Genomic DNA, 12,085 nt, shown 5'->3' on the forward strand with positions numbered 1-12,085 from the left:
GGGCTTAGACTACTATCCTCCTAATCTCTACCTCCTGAGTAGCTACCATGACCAACCTTAATCCACTTTTTTTGTTTTTGATCAGTCGTGGGTCTTGAACTCAGAGCCTGGGCACTGTCCCTGAGCTCTTCAGCTAAAGGCTAGTGCTCTACCACTTTGAGCCACAGTGCCACTTTTGGGTTTTTGGTGGTTAATTGAAGATAAGAGTCTTACAAACTTTCTTACCCAGGCTGGCTTTGAACCATGGTCCTCAGATCTCAGCCTCCAAAGTAGTTAGGATTATAGGTGTGAGCCACTGGCGCCTGGCTCCACCTTTTTCTGAGCTAAAAGTTTTATTCATGCAATTTGATCTTACATTATGCATATACTGGTATAAAAATTCATTTGCAAGCTATATAATAACATTAATTTGCCACAAGCATGTCAATAAATTAACCCATTTTAAAAAGAAACTATGAAGGCTGGGAATATGGCCTAGTGGCAAGAGTCACCTCGTATTCGAAGCCCTGGGTTCGATTCCTCAGCACCACTTCTATAGAAAATGGCCAGATGTGGCGCTGTGGCTCAAGTGGCAAAGTGCTAACCTTGAGCAAAGTAGAAGCCATGGACAGTGCTCAGGCTCTGAATTCAAGGCCCAGGACTGGCAAAAAAAAAAAAAAAAGAAAGAAAGAAAGTAACTATGTTATATAACTTATGAGTAGAACATACAAACCTGGGAGCATAACATGAAAGTGACTTAACTTTGTTAATTACTCTTTCTGATCTGCTTAAAAAAAAATTCTGCCAGGCATGAGGGTACATGCGTACCTATGGTCCTAGGCACACAGGAGGGTAAGGTAGGAGGACTGGGAGTTCAAGGCCAGCCTGACTTACAGTTACATAGCAAGACCCTGTTAAAAGACATAAAAACACATACAGAGAGAGGAGAAGGAAAAAGAGTGAGACACAGAAAGAGAAAGGCAGAGAGAGAGGTGGGAGGAAGGAAGGACAGAGGAAGGAAGGGGAAGAAGACAAGGAAAATGAAGGAGGAGAGGAAAAGAGAAGAAAGAAAAAAATTAGAAATATGGCTAGCAGCTCATGTGGAGAGAGATCTTCCAGTTTCTTTTTTTTTATGCATTTGTGTGTTCCAGTTTATGTAATATCATCTTTTCTCTGCAGGAACACTGTAAGGTAAGGTGAACTTGAGGCTGCATTGAGAAATGCAGGAGACAGGAGACAGACTCGCTAAGTAGTGGTTAGGTGATCTCTGTGAGAGGAGGTTTGCCAACCTAACTTCTCTCATTCCACATCTAAATCCACAGAATGAATTGACCACTTCCCCAGTGGGAATTTGCAATTGATAGTTGCAATTCCAAACCCAGTAGCTAGATGGCTACATGATTGCATTGGGAAAACACTGCATCCTGGAGCCAGAATCATCCCAAAGTGGAGGTCAATCAAATGAGGCTTTCACTAAAAATCTTTGCAGACATAAACAGGTAAGGAGGCCGTGAATATTCCAAAATACACCAAGACTGGGCTCAGGCTTAAAAGCTATTCTCTCTGTTCCTGGATAAGTGAAAATAATAACCATAATAATTTATCCTCTACCTTGACTTTTTTTTTCTTTTTTTTTTTTTTTGCCAGTCCTGGGGCTTGGACTCAGGGCCTGAGCACTGTCCCTAGCTTCTTTTTGCTCAAGGCTAGCACTCTGCCACTTGAGCCACAGCGCCACTCCTGACTTTTTCTGTTTATGTGGTGCTGAGGAATTGAACCCAGGGCTTCATGTATACAAGGCAAGCACTCTACCACTAGGCCATATTCCCAGCCCCTTGACTTCTTGATGTTATTCTCACCCGTCTTCTTTCTCTTCCATCAACAGGATTTATAGGAGAAGCACAAACCAAACTTTTGGTAGACCAACAATTGAAACACCTTTAATGTATCAAGGAGGGCTGGAAGTGTAGCTTATGTGGTAGAGCACCTGCTGTGGATTTTATTGTTTTAGGGGGGTGGGTCATGGGGCTTGAACTCTGGGCCTGGGCATTGTCCCTAAGCTCTTCAATTCAAGGTTAGTGCTCTACCACTTGAGCCACAATGCCACTTCCAGGTTTTTGGTGGTTAATTGGAGATAAGAGTCTCATGAACTTTCCTGCCCAGGCTGGCTTTGAACCATGATCCTCAGACCTCAGCCTCCTGAGTAGATAGGATTATAGGATTTAGCCAGCTGTGCCCGGCTTGAAATTTTAAAAAGTACATAAGTAAACAAAGAACATTTGGGGGCTAGGAATATGGCCTAGTGGCACGAATGCTTGCCCTGGGTTCTATTCCTCAGTATCACATATATACAAAAGGCCAGAAGTGGCGCTGTGGCTCAAGTGGCAGAGTGGTAGCCTTGAGCAAAAAGAAGCCAGGGACAGTGCTCAGGCCTTGAGTCCAAGGCCCAGGACTGGCAAAAAAAAAAAAAATTGGAAAGTTCAGGATCAGACCAGATCAGAATCTAGGATTGGAAGAACAGCTCAGTGGTAGAATGTCTGCCTAGCAAGTATAAAGACATTCAGAATTCCTCCAAATTCTTAAATATTACTGGTATTTCTGCTACAAAGACTTTCTTACCAGTGTCTACCAACTTCCTCTTATCTTTTAGAAATGCAAATTTGTTTTTTAGGATGATTTATCACCATTGAAACATGTTGCTTTATTTCATTAACATTGCTCATCTTGGTTTCAAGCTGTATTGACTTTAGAAGGAATTAGCACACTTTACTGGTTTCCATTCATTATCTTCGTGGAAGTTCTGTTTTATTCCTATAGTGTTTACTCTTTAGCATTTGTAATATCCCAATGGGGATTATTATTATTAAAGAGAGATGTAGATAATGAATAAGTAAATAATCATCTTGGAGACTCATGGAGATTTCAACAACACAACAGTGCTATGTAGGAATAAAATGGAATAATAAATGTGAGAGCATTTTGAAGATCTTGAAAGTATGTTATGCAAATGTAAGTGAACATAATATATGGCTTGGCTTCCAATCAAGAGCTGTTAAAACAATGGCCTGTTAGGAATGACCAAGTGCCTGGAGTTAACATTTCTGGGTATAGACATAGAAATAGCATCCTTTGTTAAGTATGTTTTCCAGGGTTTACTTATAACTGTTTTGGCTTTGGTTGTGACTCTTAGCAGATTGTAGTAATGGAGTAACTGAAGAAATCATTTTCACAGTAGCCTAGTGACTCCACTGAAGATCAAGGGGCATAAATCAGAAAGACATCTTAAAAGTGGCTGGTTTGACAAGGCAGAGCCAGTGAGTGTAATGTGACTTTTCTCTTAGCTTGGCTATAAAGTTGACTATTAACCGAGCACTTAATTGGATACTCCTGCTGTGGAACCATAAGAGCATTTGGTCCCACAGGCCAAGAACATGTTGTACCTGTTGAATAGTGTTTAAGGTACTTTGAAGGTCTGGTTATAATTGAATAATGAGTAAACACCACCTTATTGTATCAGATTTTTAGAGGTGATAGGCATAGTGTCTAGCTACACAGACTAGTGTCTGAGGAGTTGAGGCTGAATCCTAGCTCACCCATTTACAACCTTCATGGCTTGGATCACATATTTTAGCTTTAATGAGCCTCAGTTTCTCTATAAAATTAGGGTAACTGTGCTTGTTCTTCATAGAATTATAAATTTAAGGTAAATCATACACACACAAAAATCTTTAGCGACCTAAGCACGATACAAATAATAAGTTATAATTACCAAACAAAACATCCTGTTTTACAGATGAGGAAACTGAAGGCCAGAGAACTTAAGTTAGGATTTGGCTAAAGACCTATCATGACTGAATTATATTAATACATATATCTCTAAGACCCCTTTTCTCACTGTATCAGTCACTACCACTTTTTGACATTTTATATAAAGTCCCCATCAATGATTCATTTGCATACAGTTTACTACCCAGCCATAAAAAGTCATTAAAATTTAACTCAGTTAGAAGCTAGATTTAATTATGTATGTGTAGCTGTGTTACTGAACATCCAACTATCCCTGAAGGAGAAAGGGTTTTTTTTTCTTTTAAATGTCAGTGCTTGGCTGAAACTTCTGATTTTGCAAGAGAGTAGTCACATGAGATAATCTGAACCCGAAATCAAATTACTGGGAAGAATCTACAAAACAAATTCAGCCCTGTATAAAAGCTAAAACCTTCATTGCACTTTCACATTCAACCTTCATTCAACCATGTATTTCAAACTTCTAGTTTTACTATTAAAATAAAAGAGCAGTTATACCTTTAAAGACATGATATTCTCATGCTACTTTTGTTTTGAGTCATAATGTGCTTGTGAAAGTATCATCTACAAATGCTTGTTTGTTTTAAATAAGGCTATTTTCAGTTCTTCCTCATAATTTATGATGGATTTGGACAAAGTAATTACTGGAGTTTCTAACTTTAAGTTCCTATAGACTAAGATTCAGAATTTATAGGAGAAAACTAGGTTGCTACCTTCCTCGATCCACTTACATGAATATTTGAAACTAGTTTCTTCTCCACACAGAAAAATAACACATAGGCATATTCACTCTTGAATCCTTATTAAGAAATGTCTTTCAAAGTCATTTGGTGTGTATAAGTTTATTTTTTACAGATTTCCACAAGAGAGAATACACAATTTACATGTGAATATTTGACTCGCATCCTGTCTGATCTAAAGCCTCTGAATCTCAGTTGACTTTTTTTTTCTTTTCTTTTAAAAAATGTATTGGCTTATATTTGTTATACAGGGTAAATCTTGGTCTTTTAATCTTGGAGATGGAGCTGTTTCAACAGGATGCTCAGCTGTAAGCACAAGATTAAAGAGGCAGGAGGAAAGCAGGGAACTAAAAAAAATGAATGTAGAAAAGCTACTGTTGTAAAGCTAGATAGTTATTCAGTCAAGAAAGAAGTATGAACTTGACTATTCCTTGTAAGACATCAATTGTTCTAGAGAAATGATTCAACTGAGGTAATTTGCAGGAAGTAAGACTCCTAACCCAGCTGTGTCACGGATCACACATTGGGGAAACCTAAATGTAGTTGAAGAAGCTATCTAAGTATTTTGGTGCCATAATTAAAGTGATCTTCAGGGCTGGTATGTTATCCCTGTCTGCTTTGTCACTTCACAAGTGGAGGCAACGTCTTCTTCCCTCCCACCTCCCAGAGACTCTAAAGGGCTAGGGTTAGCCAATTTCTTACATGTGAGGGGAATGCACATTCTTGACTGAGAAGGTGTTCTTTAGATATTTGAAGCCATGGCCTAAGAGAGGACAGGTGTTCAGACCTCATCTTCTGTTGACACAGAATGACACATAGCCCTAGGCCAGGCCTAGGCCCAGTTATTGTCCTTCATTCACAGAACCCTGGGAATGTAAGGAATACATATTTTAGTATGACAGTGAGCACATGTGGAACAAGGGCCTGTGGAATGGGGAAGAATTACTGAGCCCTTCCAGAAATAAGGGAGAGGTAAAGCACAGAGTGCAGATTCACTTTCTCAGCAGAGTTGGACTGATTCTGATAGCTGTCTGCATTTGGGTTGTATTTAGGGGAAGTTCTGTGGGATCTACCTGATTCTTGTTTTCCTTCTTAGTTCAGATTTCTCTATTATCCCATATATCTATATACTGGATATACTAAACAGCGAACAAAAAACAAAAGCCAATTAATTACCCCAGGGGAATTAAATCCAAGGCCTCGTACTCAATATATCTTCTTTTTTTGTTGGTCATGGGGCTTGAACTCTGGGCCTGGATGCTGTCCCTGAGCTTTTTCCCTCAAGTCTAGCACTCTAACACTTTGAGCCACACTGCCATTTCTGGTCTTCTGGTGGTTTATTGGAGATAAAAATCTCACAGACTTTCCTGCCTGGGCTGGCTTTGAACTGTAATTCTCAGATCTCAGCCTCCTGAGTAACTAGGCTTACAGGTGTGAGCCACAGGCTCTGGCTCAATATGTCTTCCTAATTCATATGGCTAGCCTCTTAGTTGGAAAAGCTGAAACAGTAAGAGCCTGGGCATGAATAGATCTGTCTCCACATGACCTTTCCATACTGTCCCTGAAACAAGTATTCTAAGAAATCCAGAGGAAAATCACAAGGTCTCTTATGACCCAACCTTGGAGGTTATACAGGTGTCCTCATTCTATAGGTTCAAACAAGTCATAGGGCCCACTAGATTACAGCAGAAAGGACTAGTCAAGGCTGTGAATAGCACAAGATGTGGCTCAGTAGGGAACCATTTTGGACACTAGCCACCACAGTTATCAGGGGACAGCCTCACTACTAAACAGATATTTGAGCAGAGATTTAAGGGGTAGTACCACAGTAAGCCATGTGGGTAATCTAGAGCATAGTAAACACCAAGTACAAAGTACTGAAACTTAAGTAATCACCATACATTTGGAAAAAAGACTAAAGTAGCTAGAGTAACTGAGGTAAGTGGAGGGAAGTAGGAAATAATTGAGAAAAGGAGGGGGTCGGAGTCTCAATTATACATGGTTCTATAAGTCATTATAAGGTCTTTAGGATTTATTTTGAGTGACATGAGTTGAGACTGAGAATGTGATACTGAGCAGAAGAATGATATGACCTACCATTTGACTTAAATGTTTATGCTGGCTTGTAATATCAAACCAAAGCTAAAGGGAACATAGATAAAGGCAGGAAACAAGTTATTGCAGTCATTCAGGACAGCATGAAACGGTGGATTGGGGTAGTAGCAGTAACATGAAATTGTGTGTGTGTGTGTGTGTGTGTGTGTGTGTGTGTGTGTTGGTTAAAGAACAGAAATTTATATATTTTGTTTATTTCCAGTTCTGGTGGGTTTTTAACATAACACACACACACACACACACACACACACACACCGAGTTACTAGTTCTGGGGCTTGAACTCAGGGCCTGGGCACTGTTCCTGAGCTTCTTTGGCCCAAGGCTAGCACTCTACCACTTAAGCCACAGCACTACTTCTGGCTTTTTCTGTTTATGTGGTACTGAGGATCCAAACCCCGGGCTGCATGAATGCTAGGCAAGCACTCTACCACTAAACTACATTCCCAGCCCCATATTTTATATTTTAAAGGTGGAGAGTTCAGAATTTTCTGATGTTCTGTTACAGAAAGAGAATTAAATATGTCATAAAGTTATTTTTGCTAGAGCATCTAGAAGAGTGTAATGACTTTATTAAGATGAGGAAGACTGCTAGGCATAGTGGTACATATCTCTAATCCCAGTAATTGGGAGGCTGAAGCAAGAGGATTACAAATCAAGCACAGCTTGGGCTCTATACATACAGAGTTTAAGGCCAGCCTGAGCTTCATTGTAAGACCCTGCCACAAAAAAGGAAAAGGACTGAAGACGCAACTCAGAGGTAATGCACTTGCCTAGCAGGCACAAGGCCCTGGATTCGATGTCTAGCACTGCAGAAAATGAGAAGGGGGAAACAATATGAGCCTATGTGTAGGACCTCGGGAATGTTGCTTTATATAGGTTAATTCGGGGATCCTTAATAGATATCCAAATAGAAATGAAAGGACATACAAAGTGTAACGATCAGATCCTGTTTATGCCCTTGTTTTACATAACTGTACATGTTAATAAACATTGTAAAACTTAAAAGAAGATATGAAAGACCTGGGTAGCTCCCTGCATTCTGGGAAGCTAGAGGCCCGTGCTCAGGATCTTTGGTGAGCTCTGGACTCCTACTTGGACATAAATGAATAGGGGGCAGTATGGTGAGAATAAATAGCACAGGCTGCGAACCCAGGCACATTGCAGCCTCCGCACAGGCTCCACCTTTATTTTTTTTGCTAAAGCAGTGATGCTTTAGCAAATTACGTAATCTGAGCCTGAGTTTTCTCCTCTATAAAGTAAGCACAACAAAACTCTCCATAGAATGCAGTTGTGGGAATTAAGTGACCTATGTCAAACACTTGGCACATAACAGATTCTTGATAAATGATACTTATTATTTATATGCCCAATATTATTTTCCTGAGATGAACCATGACCTCTTCTTCCAGTGGACATTAGAGGAGGTGGCAGGAAAACAGGGAAGTATTCAGTGGACAGCCCTACATAAGTGCTGACTTGTGGGATCCCACCCTACCCTTGGGACATACACCTGAAAACTGGGCAGGGCCGTGGCGACAGCTGGAGAGGGCTAATAGCAGTTTAAAGAAGAAAAGCAAACAAAAGCAGTCTGTACATCTAGCATTCTGTCAGGCTGGCCCAGTGATGTGCATGAACTGTAGTTCAACAGAAATGTGGGCAAGGGGCATATGTTCATATTGAAAAATAGGCTTACAGCACCTTTGAAGTTTCAACCAAAAGAGATATAGCAATACACAAGAGGAATTGCTCCCAGGGAACAGACCCAGGCAGTGCTTTGTTTTGTTTAATTTAATTAAGTTTTTTTGATCTGGGATCTTGCTGTGAAAAGTATGTCCAGGTTGGCCTTGAACTATGGTCCTCTGAGTTCATCCTCCCAGACGCTGAGATTAGAAGTGTGCAGAACCACTCTCAGCTCCAACAGCGCTCTCTAGATGCTCTTTGGTCGCCCAGTAAATATATGGCTCTTGAGGTAAATGACAGCTAGAGCAGGGACCACAGCAGGTGCCATCTTCTAAGGCCTTATTTGGCGTGAGTCCTTAGAGAACTAGGGTGATGGGAACATAGAGAAGTTTCCTTTGATTGTTTAAATTAAGAAACTACTAAGCAAGACGTTCCACTGAGTAAAAAGGACAGGCAAAAAGAAGTTGAGGGTGCATGCTAGGACTCAATGGTGGTTGGGTAAGGAGGGGAGTAAGGACATAACGAGGCTGGGGTAGTGAGGGAAGTGGCAGTGGCAGTGGACTCTTAGGTCCCATGTGAGTTAGAGGAAATTCTTAGAGCAAATCGGAACATACAATACTTTCTTAGGATGCTGGGATAGCTCAGTGGAAGAGCACTTGAAGTGCACATGGGAGGCCCCAGATTCAATCCATAGTGCCACACGTGCACGCGCGCGCACACACACACACACACACACTACAATGTCCTTCCTTCCTTCCTTCCTTCCTTCCTTCCTTCCTTCCTTCCTTCCTTCCTTCCTTCCTTCCACCAATCCTGGGCCTTGAACTCAAGGCCTGAACACTGTCCCTGGCTTCTTTTTGCTCAAGGCCAACACTCTACCCCCTTGAGCCATAGCGCCACTTCTGGTTTTTCTGTTTCTGTGGTGCTGAGGAATCAAACCCAGGGCTTCATGCATGCTAGGCAAGCACTCTACTGCTAAGCCACATTCCCAGCTCCTACAATGCTTTTTTCTTTTTCTGTCTTAAAAAGAAAGGCAAGGTAGAGTGCTATCCTTAATCTGAAGAGCTCAGGGACAGTACCCAGGCTCAGAGTTCAAGCCCCACAATCGAAGAAAAACAAAAACAAACCCCAAAAACTGGCAAGCGGGACATTTCCTTGCCAGCTTCTCATGTCTCCTTCCACAGTCATACTTTTTTTTTTTTGGCCAGTCCTGGGGCTTGGACTCAGGGCCTGAGCACTGTCCCTGGCTTCTTTTTGCTCAAGGCTACCACTCTGCCACTTGAGCCACAGCGCCACTTCTGGCCGTTTTCTGTATATGTGGTGCTGGGGAATCGAACCCAGGGCCTCATGTATATGAGGCAGGCACTCTTGCCACTAGGCCATATCCCCAGCCCCCATACTTTTTTTTTTTTAATCTTCACTTATCCATATGTAAATTCATGCTGCTCTTCCATTTCAATGCAAGCAGTTGGTGGAGACAGAAAGCCACACATCCCAGTGCAGATACTTGTAATTCTGGCAAAGAAGAAGTTAAATAGTGTTATTTCTAAGTCTTTTAACACTGTCCAGATTTGGCTTAGAGATAGGATAATGCCGCCAACCTTTTTCTTTTGCCTCCTTAATGTACAAAGAGCTTGCTTACCTCAGACATTCCAGTACTTTGTGGGAACTTTGTGCAGTGCTATCTGGCAGCTGGAAGTGCAACCTGACTCCTAACTTGAGGCAAGATCCTAGCAAAACAAGAGGCCTCCTGACTACTTCTTGCTCAACCTGACCGGAACTGACAGTTCTCACCTATGCAGGAGGTCAGGTGACAGAGGCCATTTGGTCAGTTTATTCTTTTGGTCTTCCATCTGCCCAAAAACTATCTTGATTGCTTTCCAAATGTATTGACAGCTGTCTGTTTTCTAGAGACTGTAAGTACAATAAGCTCCTTGCTCCGAATGTTTGTCCTGGTGATTCCAGAGGCACTTAAAGACAGAAAGAGCATTTCATAAAACACAAAGAATAATAGTAGCTATATGATTTTGAAATCATAAGAAGTGAATATGGCCTACTAATAAATCTACTACACTTGCCTGGTTTGAGAGAATGTTGAAAAGCCTCCATGTCTATCTTCCTGCTTCTTCTTAAGGTTCAAAAAAGCTGTTCTAGAAAGAGCTTTCTGCCCATTCTGGAATTAGGTCTATTGCTCTGCCGGTGCCTCAGTAATTTTTTTTTTTTTTTGCCAGTCCTGGGCCTCAGACTCAGGGCCCAAGCACTGTCCCTGGCTTATTCTTGCTCAAGGCTAGCACTCTGCCACTTGAGCCACAGCGCCACTTCTAGCCGTTTTCTGTATATGTGGTGCTGGGGAATCGAACCCAGGGCCTCATGTATACAAGGCAAGCACTCTTGCCACTAGGCCATATTCCCAGCCCCCAGTAATTTTTAAAATTATATTTATCTTTAAACAAATTTACTGTTCCATACTTCTGCTCATTCTACTGTTGTCCACTAATAGATATTCGGTTTGGAAATTCACTTCTTGTGCCCACTTCCCCCCCCCCCCCCCCCGCCAAGCCTAATTTTCGTCTATTGAAAAAAAAAAGTGAAGTTGTTTACCTATGACTACAAATAAATCAGGTGATATAGAAGAAACAGTTTGGAAGCAGGAAGATATTTTTAAGATGTTTATTTTTAAATTTAACTCCAAGCTAGGCACTGGTAGCTCAATGCCTGTAATAAGAGGCTGAGATCTGAGGATTGCAGTTTGAAGCCAGCTTGGTCAGGAAAGTCTGTGAGACTCTTATCTCCAACTAGCTGCCAGAAAACTAGAAGCGGTGCTGTGGCTCAAAGTGGTAGAGTAGCCTTGAGCAAAAAGAGCTCAGGGACAGTACCCAGGCCCTGAGTTCAAGCCCCATGACTGTCAAAACAAACTAATTAACTTAATTCCAGAATGTCCCATATTAATCTGGTTTGGAGTCCCCACATTTCCTCTGCTCTTTCATTCCCAAGCTTTCCTTCTCATTTTCCTGTCTACCCTTCCTCCATGGGATGTTCTTTAGAAGAATTCTCAGTGACTACACAAAAGCTAGAGTTACAGCCTGGAAGAAATTAGTGTGCAGAGACCTTCCTGCTAACACATTTCTCTGATGGCGCTGTAAGACAGGGCAAAGGACGAGCAGAGGGAAAAGCAGATTGGAGAAGCCAGTGCCCGGAAAGCTAGAGTAGGGAGAAAGGAGGAGGAAAAGTATTAAAATGGGGAGAACCCACATCACCCCTAGGTTGGGAGGTGAGAGGGCAGCAAAATGTCAACACATCCCAAAAGTATGTGAAAGGGAGCTTGTACAGAAAAGAGCAAAATAAGCACCACAGGAGAATACAGTTTAGGAAGGGAGCTTTCAAGTAACACTTCAGGTAGGCACTGTGGCACACTGAACTTATGTAGTATAAATATCTCAGTATAAACATCTCAGAAAAACTTAATATGTGATTTGTGCACTCAGTTACTAGAAGGAAAGTATACTTGCTGTTTTCCTGCTATACAAGTAAAGTTCTACTATGACCAATAAAATCCAGAAAAGAGATTAGCATAAAAGGTCAGTGCTCTCTGAATGGAAGTTGGCAGATGTGCTTAGAGCAGTACACATTGTTATCTGCATGTTTCTCAGCCTGAAAGGAATCCAGAGGCACTGCAGAAACCCGGGAAAATAAGAGCTTTTTAATCAGCACCAGGTGTGGAAATTGGAAGACTGATGGAATTGAAGGAGAAACCATTTGGGCTGTCGCTG

General features: G+C 41.5%; 1 protein-coding gene across 2 annotated transcripts in view; it reads left to right on the forward strand.

Annotated features, from left to right (window-relative positions):
- The first annotated feature begins 1,332 nt into the window (after positions 1–1,332).
- Sppl2a (signal peptide peptidase like 2A) overlaps positions 1,333–12,085 on the forward strand; it is an 88,518-nt gene continuing 77,765 nt past the window's right edge. For both annotated transcript variants that reach the window (XM_048332433.1, XM_048332432.1), the window contains exon 1: positions 1,333–1,478. The gene's annotated coding sequence lies outside the window, so the exon portion shown is untranslated. The remainder of the gene's footprint in view (positions 1,479–12,085) is intronic.

Source organism: Perognathus longimembris, chromosome 23 (assembly GCF_023159225.1).
Source record: "Perognathus longimembris pacificus isolate PPM17 chromosome 23, ASM2315922v1, whole genome shotgun sequence".
NCBI lineage: Eukaryota > Metazoa > Chordata > Mammalia > Rodentia > Heteromyidae > Perognathus > Perognathus longimembris.